Source organism: Theropithecus gelada, chromosome 5 (genome assembly GCF_003255815.1).
Source record: "Theropithecus gelada isolate Dixy chromosome 5, Tgel_1.0, whole genome shotgun sequence".
Lineage (NCBI taxonomy): Eukaryota > Metazoa > Chordata > Mammalia > Primates > Cercopithecidae > Theropithecus > Theropithecus gelada.
Window position 1 is genome coordinate 85586454 of NC_037672.1, and position 16264 is coordinate 85602717.

At 40.2% G+C, this 16264-nt stretch overlaps 1 protein-coding gene across 1 annotated transcript in view; it reads right to left on the minus strand.

The window, feature by feature from the left end:
• Positions 1–16264, minus strand: part of KIAA1211 (KIAA1211 ortholog) — a 157141-nt gene that overhangs the window by 48576 nt on the left and 92301 nt on the right. Inside the window, exon 3 of the mRNA XM_025385665.1 lies at positions 7587–7758. The gene's annotated coding sequence lies outside the window, so the exon portion shown is untranslated. The remainder of the gene's footprint in view (positions 1–7586; positions 7759–16264) is intronic.

The window sequence follows — 16264 nt, forward strand, 5'->3', positions numbered from 1 at the left end:
TCTGACTTCATCCTCTGAAAAGCAGCAAGATCAGGTGAATCAATGCACACAAGGATAAGCAGGGAACCTGCACTTCACTATAATTTCACTGGTGACATGATGTCTCATGACACCAACTGTGGATTCTTCCTTTTCCAGCAGGTCAGAGGGACTGTGATACTCTTTACCAAGGTGGGAAACTGGAGGCCAAATTAGATGAACACTGACTTGTCCAGTGGGAAAAGTCAGTATGGCGAAGAACAATAATCATGCATTCATTCACTGAATAAATGCTTACTGAATAGATGCTATGTGCCAGGCCCAGCGTTAGAGGCTGGAAATACAATCAATGGCAAGTCACAAGGCTTACTTTTAGGGAAAGGTCAAGGAAGCTGTGAGAACAATGTCACGGGGAGGGGCCTGATCTAGGCTGAGGGAATCAGAGAAAGCTTGCTCTCCTAAAGAAGGCACATTTGTGCAGAAAACTCAAGGATGGAGAGGAATTAGACAAAGGAAGGAGGTGGACATGGGGAATGGGGCTATTCAAGAAAAAAGCACTACCATGTGCAAAATGGGCAGGCTTGGATTGTAGTCACATTTCTAACATTAATAGCACTGTCACCTCTTTGAGCCTGTTTTACCCATTTATAAAGTGAAGGTATGGGATCAGGACTAAAAATTACCCTAAACCTTTAATATTTTATATTCCCACCAGCAATGTGTGAGGGTTCCAATCCCTACATATCTTCATCAACACTTGTTATTGTCTGTCTTTTTTGGTTGTAGCCTTCCTAATGGGTGTGAAATAGTATCTTGTTTGTGGTTTTGATTTGCACTTCCCTGGTGGCTAATGATGTTGAGCAAGCATGGTTAATGTGTTAATTGATATTTTTATAACTTTTGTGGAGTGATGTCTATTCGAATCCTTTGCTCATTAAAAAAACTGGGAGAGAAGGTCATTTTATTATTGAGTTGTGGGAGTTTCGTTTTTTATTTTTACCTATTCTGAATATGATTTACAAATATTTCCATCCATTCTGTGGATTGTTTTATAACTTTCTTGATTGTATCATTTGTAACACAAAATTTAATTTTGATGTAATCCAACTTTTCTGTTTTTCCATTTGTCGCTTGTGCTTTTGGTACCTAAAAAACCACTGCCTAATTCAAGGTCGTAGAAATTTACTTTTTCTTTTAAGAGTTTTATAATTTTAATTCTTTTTTTTTTTTTTTTTTTTTTGAGACGGAGTCTCGCTCTGTCGCCCAGGCTGGAGTGCAGTGGCCGGATCTCAGCTCACTGCAAGCTCCGCCTCCCGGGTTCAGGCCATTCTCCTGCCTCAGCCTCCCGAGTAGCTGGGACTACAGGCACCCGCCACCTCACCCGGCTAGTTTTTTTGTATTTTTTAGTAGAGATGGGGTTTCACCGTGTTAGCCAGGATGGTCTCGATCTCCTGACCTCGTGATCCGCCCATCTCAGCCTCCGAAAGTGCTGGGATTACAGGCTTGAGCCACCGCGCCCGGCTATAATTTTAATTCTTACATATAGGTCTGTGATCCATTTTGAGTTAATTTTTGTATATGATGTAAAAAGGGGTCCAATTTCATTCTTTTCCATGTGGCTACCCAATTGTCTCGGAAATATTTGTTGAAAAACTCTTCTTTGCCCATTGAATTGTCTTAGCACTTACTGAAAATCGATTGACCACAAATGTAAGAGTTTATTTCTGGACTCTCAATTCAATTCCATTATCTATATATCTATCCTTATACCAGTACCGCACAGTTTAGATTACTGTAGCTTTGTAGTAAGTGTTTTAAATAGAAAGTGTGAGTCTTCCATCTTTGTTCTCCTTTTTCAATAATGTTTTGGCTATTCTGGGTCCCCTGCAATTCCATATGAATTTTAGGATCCACTTGCTAATTTCTGGGGGAAAAAAAGACAGCTGGGATTTTGATGGGGACCACATGGACTCTGTAGCTCAATTTGGGGAGTACTGTCATCTTAACAATATTATGTTTTCCAGTCCACGAACATGGGATGTCTTTCCATCATTTCAGTCTTCCTTAATTTCTTTCAATGATATTTTGTCATTTTTAGTGTACAACTCTTTCACTTCCTTGGTTAAACTTATTCCTAAGTAGTTTATTCTTTTTGATGCTATGTAAATGGAATTGTTTTCCTAAGGTCATTTTTAGATTATAAATTGCTAGAGTATGGAAATACAATTGATATTCCAAAAACTCCAATCTTGCATCCTATAACCTTGCACAATCTTGTTTATTAGTCTAATAGCTTTCTGTGTGTGTATTCCTTAGGACTTTCTATATATACAATCATGGCATCTACAAATACAGTTTTACTTCTTCATTTCTAAGATTAATGCCTCTTATTTCTTTTTCTTTTCTAATTGTCCCAGCTATAGCCAGCAATATAGTACTGTAGAATACAGTGTTGAATAGAAGGAATGAGATAAGAAACCCTTGTTTTGTTCCTGATCTTAAGGGGATCACATTCATTTTTCATCATTAAATATGATATTAGCTGTGGATTTTTCAGATGCTGTTTATCAAGTTGAAGGAGTTTCCTTCTATTTCCAGTGTTGTCTTTTTTTTTTTTTTTAAATAAATCGTGAAAGGATGTTGGATCTTGTCAAATAGTTTTTCTGCATTTATTGAGATGATCATGTGGTTTTTATCCTTTATTTTATTAATATGGTATATTACATTGATTGGCTTTTGTATGTTAAACCAACCTTGCACTCCCGGGATAAATTCCATTTGGTCATGCTACTTAATCATTCTTACATGTTGTTGGATTCAGGCTACTAGTTTTTTCTTAAGCATTTTTGTGTCTATTGTCATAAAGGATATAGGTCTGTGGAGTTTTTTTCTTGTGATATCTTTGCCTGATTTTAGTATCAGGATAATACTGGCCTCACAGAGTTGGAAAGTTCCCTCCTATTCTATTTGTCATATTCCTTCTTCCATGAAAATTTCTGCTTATGCCATTATCTGACAGGTTCATGCCTTCCCTCTCAGCTACTCCACATCCTGCCCATCATTTGGAGCCGGCTCAAGGCCTCCTCAATCCTGAACCTTTTCCCGACTGTTCCAGTCCAAGTGAGCTCATCCTCTCCAGAACCCCTTCACATCTCGCTGTGCTTACATCTGGCACTTAATATAAAGTGTTGTTGTTATGCATGATGTAACAAACACTGGGTGTTCAGTAGAAACTGAAAGTAGGACAAGTAGAATCCCAGTAAGTAACAGAGCCTCAATCAGGCAGCTGGAGGTAGGCAGACATCTGAGCCTAGTGACTCAGGACCAGTATGATGATGCAGGGCCATATGAGTAACTCCCTAGTGAGGCTGCAGCCTCCTTGAGAGGCACAGTAGTGGATGCTTAAGAATGCACTCTTTATTGCTTGAATAGTGGCTCAGGGATTTATAAGCTGTATGACCTTAGGCAAATTACTTGCTAGCCTTAGTTTCCTCATCTTTGAACTGTTGATAATAATATAAATCTTAAATAGTTGTGGTAAATATTATATTAGTTCACCTATGTAAAAGTTAATACATTGTATTAACTTCAATTAGTGGTAGCTTTAATACATGCCATTGGATATTCTCAGTGAAAAAAGGGTCTATGGTCAAAGGAATATTGAAATACTGCATACTACATCCTTCTTCCTAGGGATTCACAGGACACATTCCATAGTAAAAGTTCTGTGGAGTCCCACATAAAGAATCCTATTTAATTTGTTTTTGCTCAGAATTCCCGAAACCTATTTACCAAGATGACCCTCTCCCTCTTTTAAAATTTAACAACTGTTTTAAGACACCTTTGGAAATGTAATATTAGTTGTGTTTAATTAAGAAAAGAAATCACATTAGATTCTTAAAAACGGATCATGTTTTATTGCTTTGCTTTTCCCAAGGAATGTATAATTTAAAAGCAGCAGCCTAGGAGAGATAAAGGCTTCTAACCTAGAGAAAGAAAAGAATGCTTTTGAAACCCAAAGGAAATGGGAATTTTCAGGCAGAAGGAGCAGATCAATAAGGAGCTATTCTTGGTCATGGGAACATTTCTAGAATTACAGATTCTTGGGAGTTTGACGGGATGTTAAAGTTCAGCTCCCTTAAATTCCCACCCAGTGCAGAAATCCCACCTTCACTGGTCTCAATCTTTTTGGGGACATGCCAAGTCTCCCATTTTTAGGCAGTTCTAATTAGGAAATTCTCCCTCACGTTGGGCTGAAATCTACCTTCTTGCAACCTCTACCCAAAATCATGTTAATGGAGCTTTGAGTTTCGTGCTTTTGTAAGAACTGTCCATTTTGGAGATAGCAAATAAAACGCACAGAAAATTTTTTGAATCATTACACAACATAAAGTAATAGTCTGTTAATTGAACCATGAACTAAAAATAAGAATTTCTGAAAACAACATTTTTCATTTTCTCCATCTGTAAATAAGGCATATAATTAGAAGCTCTGGTATACCATAATCGACATATGTAGTATTTACTTTATAGGTGAAATTACTTTGCAATTGTCAATTCCCTAGAAAAGATAAATACATATTTTAAAATTACTTCTATTTTTCTGTGTTTCTATCTTTTTTTTTTTTCTATGTTGTCCAGGCTAGAGTGCAGTAGCCATTCATAGCCATGATCATAGCACATTACAACCTTGAACTCCTGGCTCAAATGATCTTCCCGCCTCAGCCTCCCGAGCAGCTGGAATTAAAGGCACTTGCCGCCACATCTTCTTGTGTTTCTATCCTAATTTTTTTTTAACTTTTATTTTAGGTTCAGGGGTACATACAAAGGTTTGTTACATAGGTAAACTCACGCCACGGGGGTTTGCTGTACAGATTATTTCATCACCCAGGTATTAAGCCCAGTAAATTATCTTTCCTGCTCCTCTCCCTCCCCTCACCCTCCACACTCAAGTAGATTCCAGTGTCTGTTGTTCCCCTCTTTGTGTTCAGGAGTTCTCATCATTTAGCTCCCACTTATAAGTGAGAACATGTGGTATTTGGCTTTCTGTTCCTGCATTAGTTTGCTAAGAACAATAGCCTTCAGCTCCATCCATGTTCCTGCAAAAGACATGATCTTGTTCTTTTTTGTGGCTGCAAAGTATTCCATGGTGCATATGCACTACATTTCTTTATCCAGTCTGTCACTGATGGGTATTTAGGTTGACTCTGTGTCTTTGCTATTGTGAACAGTGCTGCAGTGAACATTTGCATGCGTGTGGCTTTATGGTAAAATGATTTATACTCCTCTGGGTATATACCCACTAATTTTTTAAATATTTAAATTGACATTTAAAAAATTAATAGTCCAAAGTTATCCTTTTATATCCTTACTTATGAGATGAATTTATTGTAAAAAGAAGTGTTTAATAAGAATATAGTACACATCTCATAAATGCAGGTTTGTAGACAAGCGTCAATAATGAGGACAGGTGACATTATTAGAAATGTAGCTATTTGATCCAATGTGGAATTTCCCAAGGCTTTGTAAAACCTAAAACCTTAAGGAAAACCCCAAGAAGTTAACAGAATATAAGACTTAAATGGGAAGAGAACCTCCAGGGTCCAGGTTCCTGTAAGAGTCCAACACAGCTCAATATGAAATCAGACTTGGCAAAACTATGCTATACCTACTACACTATAAAAAGGGTGGGTTGTGTTTCCATAGAACAGTCCCTCTAAGGGAGAACTTTCCAGACTTGACCTCATTTTGTATTAAACTGCCTCTTACTCTCATTTTACTATCTGTTCCTCATCCTGATACCGTGAGGCCAAAAAGTTCACACTCTTATTTTACAACTGAAAACCTGAAGTAAAATCAAAATGTATTCAAACTGCACACTCCTTGACTATCCACTGCGACAGCATCCCAACAGCTGAGTGAGTTGGCACTAGCTGTGCTCTCCTTTCAGTTACATCTTTCCCTGCGTCAAATTAAATTATTTTCTTACCCTACAGAGTAAAGACAATAGAAAATAAACACAAAGTGTCAAGGAAAAGAGTCAGTATCAGGATTAACAAATGATGTTGCTGAATATTTGCTGTAAAACTTAATGTGCACCTCTGGTCTGAGGGTTTTGTAATTTGGACACAACAGCAGTGTTCATTGGAATTTACTTACTGACACACACCACAGAGGATATTTTTGTCTCTGTCCTTGAAGCACGGTGAGGATACCACAGATGATACCATCTATTCCTTCCGCTTAGCTTATACAGTGTCAGGCATTCACGGAAAACTTTTTTTTGAGCACGTAATACGAGGCTGAATGAAACCTAGTCCCTGACTTCGTGAAACTGACAGTCGAGTGAGAAAGACAGATAAGCAAATCAAACTTCCATAGAAAGCGACAAGTTCTCTGCTGAAACCAGGCACACGATGCTAGAAGAACACAGGCAAGGGCAAATAAATCAGATGGGGTTGTCGGAAAAGGTTTCTCAGAGGAGCTGGTTTCTAAGCTGTCAGTCTCGGAGTTTAACCAGCTCTGACTCTGACTTCAATTCCAAGCACTCAGGTGAGAAAGTACTTCCTGACCCTACTTTTCTGAGTTCCTGACACTGTCACACCCAGATTTAGTACCTGTGTTCTAAGAGGCGGGGAAAGAAAGAAGGAAGGAAGGGAAGAAAGGGAGAAGTGGGGGAGGGAGAGAAGGAGGAAATGAGGGAGGGAGGGAGAGAGGGAGGAAGGCTGGAAAGAAGAAAGGAAGGAAGGAAGGAAAGAAGGAAGAAAGGAAGGAAGGGAGGAAGGGAGGGAGGGAGGGAGGGAGGCAGGCAGGCAGGCAAAAGCTCCATCATAGACAGGCTCCAGAAGTTGCTAGAGATGGTCAGGGGTATGAAGGGTGACCACTTGTGCCTGAGCAACCTGCATCCTCAACAAGGGTATAAAGTCTAGCCTATGACACCCTTTCTCTTTGTAAAGCAATGGCATAAGGAAATACAGTCTTCTTCAATCTGAGGAACCCTGGTGAGCCAAGCCAGTGAAATGTTGCCTCCTTCCACAAACAAGAGCAGTGAAATGAATGGCCAATTCCTGTGTACTCCCAGAAAATGAGGTCAGACTCATTTGCTAACTCCCCAAGGTGACTGACTTCTCCATGCAGAATACACCAAGTCTTCCACGTTCCCAGAGATGGAACCAATTTGTGATCCTTTTTTTTTTTTTTTTTTTGAGGCAGAGTCTCACTCTGTCACCCAGGCTGGAGTACAGTGGCATGATCTCAGCTCACTGCAACCTCCACCTCCCTCCACAAGTGATTCTTGTGCCTCATCCTCCTCAGTAGCTGGGATTACAGATGCACACCACTACACCTGGCTAATTTTTTTTGTATTTTCTTAGTAGAAACGGGGTTTTCCCATGTTGCCTAGGCTGGCCTCGGACCCCTGACTTCAAGTGATCTGCCCATTTCGACCTCCCAAAGTGTTGGGATTACAGGAGTGATCCCAACGCCCTGCCCCGTTTGTGATTCTGTTCTTGTCTCCTGGAACCAAAAACAGCACCTATCTCCTCTGGGATCCCATTCCCCACCCCGGGACTCCACCAAAGATCTGAAAATAAAGTGCAAGTCATTACCTTAGGTTGTCTTCCAGGGTCTCCTCATCCGAAGAGAAGGTCCCATTGCTGACACTCTGGTGAGAGTAACTCCTCTTCCCCACCAACTGCGCCAGGAACAACGAAGGGTCTTTCTTTTTCCTTTTGCCAAACAACTTCTTAAAGGGCTGGAATTTGCCTCCCTTCTTCTTGTCTGTGGATTATAAAATAAACACACGCTGCAGTGTGGCAGGGCTGCATTTCCAAGCCTAAGGAGCAAATTATAACCCAGCTGCCTCCAGCCAAAGGAGACAGGGCAAAGGGCGGCCATCAGCCTGAATGAGCAACCAAGCCCTGTGCCAGGAATGTCAGAGCCAGCCCCAGTGCAATCCATGCACAGTGAGGCAGAGCACAAGCCAAAGGCATGGTGAATCTTCTGTCCTCCAGGCTCCCAAGAAACATCTGGGGAGAACAAGAAGAGGTTCCAAGTGGCCAGGGCATGGTGGCTCATACCTGTAATCCCAACACTTTGGGAGGCTGAGGTGGGAGAAGCATTTCAGCCCAGGAGTTTGAGACCAGCCTGGGCAACATAGTGAGATCCCATCTCTACAAAATATAAGAAAATTAGTCGGGTTGGTGGTGCACGCCTTTAGTCTCGGCTACTTAGGAAGCTGAGGCTGGAGGATTGATTGAGCCCGGGAAGTTGAGGCTGCAGTGAGCTGTGATCACACCACTGCACTCCAGTCTGAGCAACAGAGTGAGACCCTGTCTCGATAAATAAATAAATAAATAAATAAATAAATAAATAAATAAAATAAAAAAGAAAAAGAAAAGATTTCAAGCTTGATGGTGGCCAGCACAGCACCTCTTTGCACATGCAATAAGGCAGTGCCTGCTTTCTTTAACAAAGCAGATAGCCAAATGCCCTTCTCCATGGGAGATGCTGAGAAAAACACTTAAGTCAGATAGGTGGGTTTTTAAAAATATTTTTATCTTTATCTTACATATCTCCAGTTTGAGGATCATTCTGTTTTGGCCTTTATTAGATACAGAATGTAACTGCCAACTCTTGGCGTAAGTTTTGCCCCCTAATTCCCTCTATCCCCATATATTTCCAGTTTATTTCCCCTGTCTCTTTTTAAAATCTACTATGAAGAGCCCCAAAGGAGTTGCTATGAACATCTTTCCATATATTACTTCATTAGTCAGGACCTAGGATTGCTGCCAACATTTGTTAGGGGCATTTTAGGTAATAACTTTCAGTCCTCCGCCTTCGGATACAAGTTCCTTCACATTATTCCACTCTCTCCTTGGAAAAGAAAGTGTAAGGCACCCTCTACCAGAAGCAGCATCTTCCTGGATTCTTCCTTTTTTTTAAAGAAACTTAAAGAGCCACTTTTCTAGTGGTCTGACAACTATTTTAAGAAACTTTTTTTTTTTTTCTTTTTTGAGATGGCAGTTTCACTCTTGTCCCCCAAGCTAGAGTGCAATGGCACGATCTTGGCTCCCTGCAACCTCTGCCTCCCGGGTTCAAGTGATTCTTCTGTCTCAGCCTCCTGAGTAGCTGGGATCACAGGTGCCTGCCACCATGCCTGGCTAACTTTGTGTGTGTGTGTGTTTTTAGTAGAGATGGTGTTTCACCATGTTGGCCAGGCTGGTTTTGAACTCCTGACCTCAAATGATCTGCCCGCCTCGGCCTCCCAAAGTGCTGGGATTACAGGCGTGAACCACTGGGCCTGGCCTAAAAACATGTTTTAACCCTTACTATGTATCACGGCTCTAAGAACTTTATAAATACTAACTCAGTTAATCCTCACAACAATCCTATTACGTTGACACTATTAATAACATGCTCATTTTACAGATGAGGAACCTGAGACATGAAAAGATAAAATAGCATGCCTATATCACAGGAAACATATCTTTGAAGAGGGAGTCTGAAGTTTTGAGAGAGAAGTAAAGATAGAAGCTCACAATGAGAACTGAAAAACACCTGCACAAAATGCACAGACACAACTCCCCTCACCTTCCACTCAGCTGACTATCAGAGGCCCCAGAGCTTTGCTGGCCAGATCCACAGAGGAATCCAGGCACACAAATGAGGTCAGTGAGGAAACAAGCCAGACATCTCATTTCCTCTGTGATCTTCAATTCTGGCCTTACTGAGATGTCACAGAAAATTTGAAGTGCTGCCCGATGTGGTGGCTCACGCCTGTAATCTCAGTTACTCGGGAGGCTGAAGTGGGAGGATCATTTGAGCCCGAGAGTTCAAGACCACCCTGGGCAATATGAGACCCCATCTCTAAAAAATAAAAAAAAGAAAAAGAAAATTTGAAGAGAAGAAGTGGTTCAAACTATTGTATCCTAAGCAGTGGCATAAGGTGCTGAGGATGCAGACAGAATAATAACCAATTACAAAAAGACAAATCATCTGGGAGCATTAGTACAGATGCAAACAGAGCCTCCAACATCAGTGGTCCCCAAAAACGATGTTGTGTCAGATCACATTTAAAGGAAAGGATATTTAAAACATATGAGATGCCTGCTATACATAGGCATTGTGCTAGGTGCATACAAAAAAAGAGTTAAATTTTTTTTACTGTGTATTATTTGGAAGACAGGAAAGTGTGTGATATAGTTTGGATGTTGTTCCCTCTAGATCTCATGTTGAATTGTAATCCCCAATGTTGGAAGTGGGGCTTGGTGGGAGGTGACTAGATCATGGGGGTGGATCCCTCATGGCCTGGTGCTGTCCTCGTGATATTGAGTGAGTTATTGTGAGATCTGGTTGCTTAAAAGTGTGGCACTTACAAAATTAGCCAGGTGTGGTGGCGTGTGCCTGTAGTCCCAGCTGCTTAGGAGACTGAGGCAGGAGAATCACTCAAACCTGAAAGGTTGTAGTGAGCAGAGATCATGCCACTGTACTCCAGCCTGGGTGACACAGCGAGACTCTGTCTCAAAAAAAAAAAAAAAAAAAGTGGCACCTCCCTCTAACCTTGCTCCTGCTTTTGCCATGTGTCTTGCCTGTTCCTGCTTTGCCTTTCGCACTGTAGAGCTCCCTGGAGCCTCCACAGAAGGCAAACAGATGTTGGCGCCATGCTTCCTGTACAGTCTGTAGAACTGTAGGCCAATTAATTTTTTTTTTTTTTTTTAAACTTTGCGACAGGGTCTCACTCTGTCGCCCTGGTTGGAGTGCAGTGGCGCTATCTTGGCTCACTGTAATCTCCTGTGAGCCTTCTGGGTTCAAGCAATTCTCGTGCCTCAGCTTCCTGAGTAGCTGGGATTACAGGCATAGGCCATCCCCCGGTTAATTTTTATATTTTTAGTAGAGACAGGGTATCACTGTGTTGACCAGGCCAATCTCCAACTCCTGACCTCAATTAATCTGCCCACTTCGGCCTCCCAAAGTGCTGGGATTACAGGCATGAGCCACCGTGCCTGGCCACCTCTTTTCTTTATAAATTACCCAGTTTCAGGAATTTCTTTATAACAATGCAAGAACGGCCTAACACATCATCTAATACAATTGAGATATCATTTAAAAATGGTTTAAAAAAATGGAGGGTTTGATTTCAGAATGTTTGTATCTTTTCATTGGTTATTTATTCAGGAGTAAATATAGGCCAGTGACTTTCATGACAACAGCTACTTTAGGTTGTTATCAGTAAAATCTTCAATGAATAATATTTAAGAACTATAATCAGTAGTTTCTGAAGATCATCCAAGAGCATTAGGCATGTGTCAAAAGAATGTCCTTCCAAAGGTTGATTTTTTAAAATTTAAATTTAAAAACATTCTGTAAGGCACCACAGGTATCATTATTGCACTATTCTATAACTGATCTTTGGCAATGACTGATGTATTAATTGAAAACTTTCTCTACGACTGTCCGAGGCTGAAAACATGTAAACAATGCCTGATTTCTAGTTTGGCAGCATCACGGTAAGTGGTCAAATGGCTATTTATATTATATTCCACTTATTTCCAAGGTAAAATTATTTTTCCTTTTCTATCAGTTGCCTTTTCACCACTAAATATCAAACTCCCAAATTTCTATCTTTTTAAAAATAATTTTTTTTTACAATTGCTTCTTTTTTTACCCAACACTGCTCCTTGACTATAACCCCAAAATTTCTCATCAGAAATATTCCAAAACACAACAGCAACATTATAAGAATATCAATTATGACATTATTATCCCAGCCTGGATCTGCAGATTCAGCTTTTGAGATAAGCAGAGAATTGTAGATTATGTTAGAATTTATTGACTAGAAAAAAAGTTCATCACTGCCATAAAGTCAGGGGAATTTGATAATGTTCAGTTAAGCTTTAATTTGAGTTAACTCTAAACAAAGATATTAAATTATAGTTTTCTAAACAGTTTACTCATCTATTTAACCAACAGGTAATCTCTGCATGTCAGCTAAGAGGGTTGATGAGGTCCTCTGTGTCACCTCACTGTTGTGAATGGTGGCATCTACTATATAAACTATTTGCTGCGCTGGTCATATTGTCGGGGGAAACAGAAAGTGAACAGGCTCCGGAAGGAGCTGAATACACACACAGGGATGAGAAAAAGGCTGGGAGAGGGTGCCATCATTTGGAAGCCTTAGTTCTGAGAACTGGGAGGGTTTTGGCAGCAAAGAATGGCCTCCTTCAGGTGGCCCATTTATAGAGCTAGCCTACTTGAAGACTGTTTAACAAAAAGGCTCCCTATCATTCTGTGTCACACTTAATATGGGAAATAACTTGACACAAGTACACACGCATCACCCTGGAAAATGGAACAAAGTCCAAGTGTCAGACAGTGCACTTATAATCACATGGGAACGCTGTTTCAGCAATGCCTTAGTTATTATCAGGAAGGTAAATGAACAGTAAAACCTAACTGGATTCTCCACCCAACAATCAATCCTTCTTACCACAAGAGAAAAAGAGGTTCTAAGTACTACAAACACCAATTTCCCTTCAAAGGAGGACTCAGAACATAGATGCTATTGTTAAAACTCTGCTCCAAAGTCTTATTAGTGTTTGGTGACATCTCATTTATGAAAAATAATTTCCCCTTCCTCATTTCCAAAATTAGTAATACACTTTCCACCAGAAATATCTTTAAATCTTAAATAAATTTAAAAGTGTATTTAATGGTTATTTTATTATTGACTGTGGCACTTGATGAATTTTCTAGCATTGACCTCACAAAAAAACTCAGAAATTACATTTCAGCCCATCCTACATTCAGGCAGCAAAACTTAAGTGACATTAATAGGAAATAAAATTTTATAAACTAGGGAAGGAGTTATACTCTTATTTGATTCCCCAATTGATATTCTCGAATATAAGATCTCTCAGGTCAAAAAAGCAAGTTCTCAAAGCTCTACAATACTATGTTGCATGACCATTATGAAAACCTGAGCATGTGTCTATTAGCAACCACTAGATAAACTATTTTATGATCAGTTTATGACGCTGGGGGAGTATTAGCAGTTTGTCTTCACAGAATCAACTGGTTTAAGCGCATGGTCATCAGTAGCAGCTATTTTCTTGATAAATAACAACTGCTGATGTGAATGTTTTTGTGGTACACAGATGGGGCCTAAAAGATGGAAGCAATTTTAACAATGTAGTGAAACACAGCACTTCTGCAATGCTAATGGGAAATATTCCAGAACAACTGCCATACAGAAGTATAGTTTAGCAAAGTGTTCTCCAACATTGTAGTATTTAAGATGGCATTTTTGACTTTAACAACCTAAAATTTACTTTTGTTAGGTGGTTGGGCAGTGGGAGGAAGGGACAGGAGGGAAGAAATGTCACTATCAATTTATTTGTTCTCACTGCAGCTCTAGTTAAGGGTTAAGTATGTGGGTCCCAGAGACAAGAGGACTTGTCTTAAATCCTGATCCCATCTTTTACTAGCTATGAAACATCTGCTTACCAGCCTCTCTAGAAATTTGCCATCTTAAGCTGTAAGATAGAATTTATAGGAAAAAAGGCAGTGTTTGCCACATTTTCTTAATCTTTCAGCATTTTTCTGTTGTAATTTTCCATATGAAAGTACTTATATATGCATCTATACTGCTTCAGGGATCACAGTAATTTTCATTTTTTAAGTACTAAATTGAATTAATTTATTTTCATCATCCAATAATTACTTCAGTTCTTTTTTTTTCACTTAAAAAAGTGATCATTATCCATTATTTCAAGGGTATAATTACATACCATTTGATGGCTGCATCATCGTAATTACTAGTTTATATAGAAGATTCTAAAAATTAAAAATCACTAGGCAAGTCAAGCAAATCTGATTCATTTTCCATTTGTCATAAAGATGCAATTCCTACATTTTAGTTTCTAAACCTAAAATAATGAAAGCATCCAATTCCTCTGCACTGGATTTCTAGGATATGCTTCCGAGTGAGGAATAGAAATGTGCTATGAGAGTCCCTTTTAAGCATCATAAATGTCTTACTCTGGGATTTATCAGAATGTGCCCTATGGGTTGGTACCAGTACATTTTTGAGAATCCAGGAAAAATAAAGTTAAATCTGTTTGTTTTCTATGGGACCTTTTGGAGTCTTTAATATGCCATTATCACATTTGCTCTCCAGAATAGCGGAGGATATGCGAGGCTTCCTAAACTTGTTTGGAATTTCAGCCTCAGAAGCCTTGTTTGGCTGTGGAAACTTGACTTTCTCAACAACCAGTGAGACTAGGGTTCCTGTGAACACACTTTGGGAAACAGCCTTCATTATTTCTTTCAAACATCTTTTCTTTTCTTTTCACATACACACACACACCCCTCTCCTCTATACCCTTGAGCACACTGCTCAGTAAAGATGAATGAGTTGACAAGCATTTTGGACTACTTTGGTTAAATAATGTTTATTTCAACTTCTGATTTCAAACATGTATACAACAATGGCCTGAATCCTATAATTTTACTAAGGAGAATTTTGTGATCCTTTTCTTAGCTCTGGAATATCTGAATACTTCTGAGAAGAAACTGCTAAGAAAAATGACTAGACATACACTGGCACGCACAAGTCCTCTGTGGCTGGCAGAGTTTTGCTGGGCCCCATAATCCCAGCACATTTCCGTTATGACGGAGGAGCTGGCCACATGTCAGATAGGCTGTGCTCCCCAGGGCCATGCTATGGCAAGACTGAGGACTGAGACTCTACTTCCAGGAAACATGAGGGAAGGTGAGCATGGCAGCTTTTCCAGTGACAAGAGGAAAGAAGAAACGGTTTTCTCTTTTTCTGGGGGAAGTGTGGAGGAAATTGTTATGGGAAGTCATGGACTCTGAACAGAGGGACCTGCTGAAGCCATGACAGAAGAACATAAATTGTGAAGATTTCATGGACATTTGTTAGTTCTCCAAGTTAATACTTTTATAATTTCTTACACTTGTCTTTACTGCAATCTCTGAACATAAATTGTGAAGACTTCATGGACATTTATCACTTCCCCAATCGATACTCTTATAATCTCCTATGCCTGTCGTTACTTTAATCTCTTAATCCCATCATCTTCATAAACTGAGGATGTATGTCGCCTCAGGACCCTGTGATGATTGCATTAACTGCACAAATTGTTCGTAAAGCATGTGTGTTTGAACAATATGAAATCTCGGCACCTTGAAAAAGGAACAGGATAACAGTGATGTTCAGGGAACAAGGGAGATAACCACTGGGCCTGACTGCCTGGGAGCCAGGCAGGACAGAGCCATATTTCTCTTATTACTGAAAATGGGTAAGAGAAATATTGCTGAATTCTTTCCCCAGTAAGGAATATTAATAATTAACAGCCCTGGGAAAAGAATGCATGGGGGGGGGGCCTCTAAAATAGCCGCTCTGGGGGTGTGTGCCTTATGCAGTTGCAGATAAGGGATGAAACACGTCCTGGTCTCCTGCAGCGCCCCCAGGCTTGCTGGGATTAGGAAATTCCAGCCTGGCGAATTCTAGTCAGACCAGTTCTCTCTCTTGAACCCTGTTAAGATGTTTATCAATGACAATGCATGCACAGCAGGACATGGAAGTTCATTAGAGATTCTAGTTTTGCCCCGACCTTGTGATCTTACCCTGACCTACTGCCTTGTGATCTTTTGTTGCCCCCGAAGCATGTGATCTCTGTGACCCACACTCTATTCGTACACTCCCTCTCCTTTGAAAATTACTAATAAATCTTGCTGGTTTTACGGCTCAGAGGACATCACAGAACCTGTTGACATGTGATGTCTCCCCTGGACACCCAGCTTTAAAATTTCTCTCTTTTGTACTCTTTCCCTTTATTTCTCAGACTGGCCAACACTTAGGGAAAATAGAAAAGAACCTACATTGAAATACTGGGGGCTGGTTCCCCCGATAGATATTCACTGCTGTGCTGATTCAGAAAATGAAGAGACAAGATCACTATTCTTTTAGAAGGCGTAGGAGGTCCCTAAACAGATGGTGAGAGGCCCAGGGGCAGCAGAGACTGTGGCTTGCACAAGTCAGGGGTCAGAGGAAGAGAACATGGGGACCAGCCCCTTTCAGGGAATACCAGGTCCTGGACATTTAGGTGCATAGGCTATGGCGTACGTGGTGTATGTGGTATATGTGGTTAGGCTTCTAATACAGGACTAAAACGTGGATTTGCTTCCTTTTCAATGTGATGAAATTCTCTCTCTTCTTTTTTTTTAAGCATAAGGTAGACTTTATTCAGGGGGACTACTATAA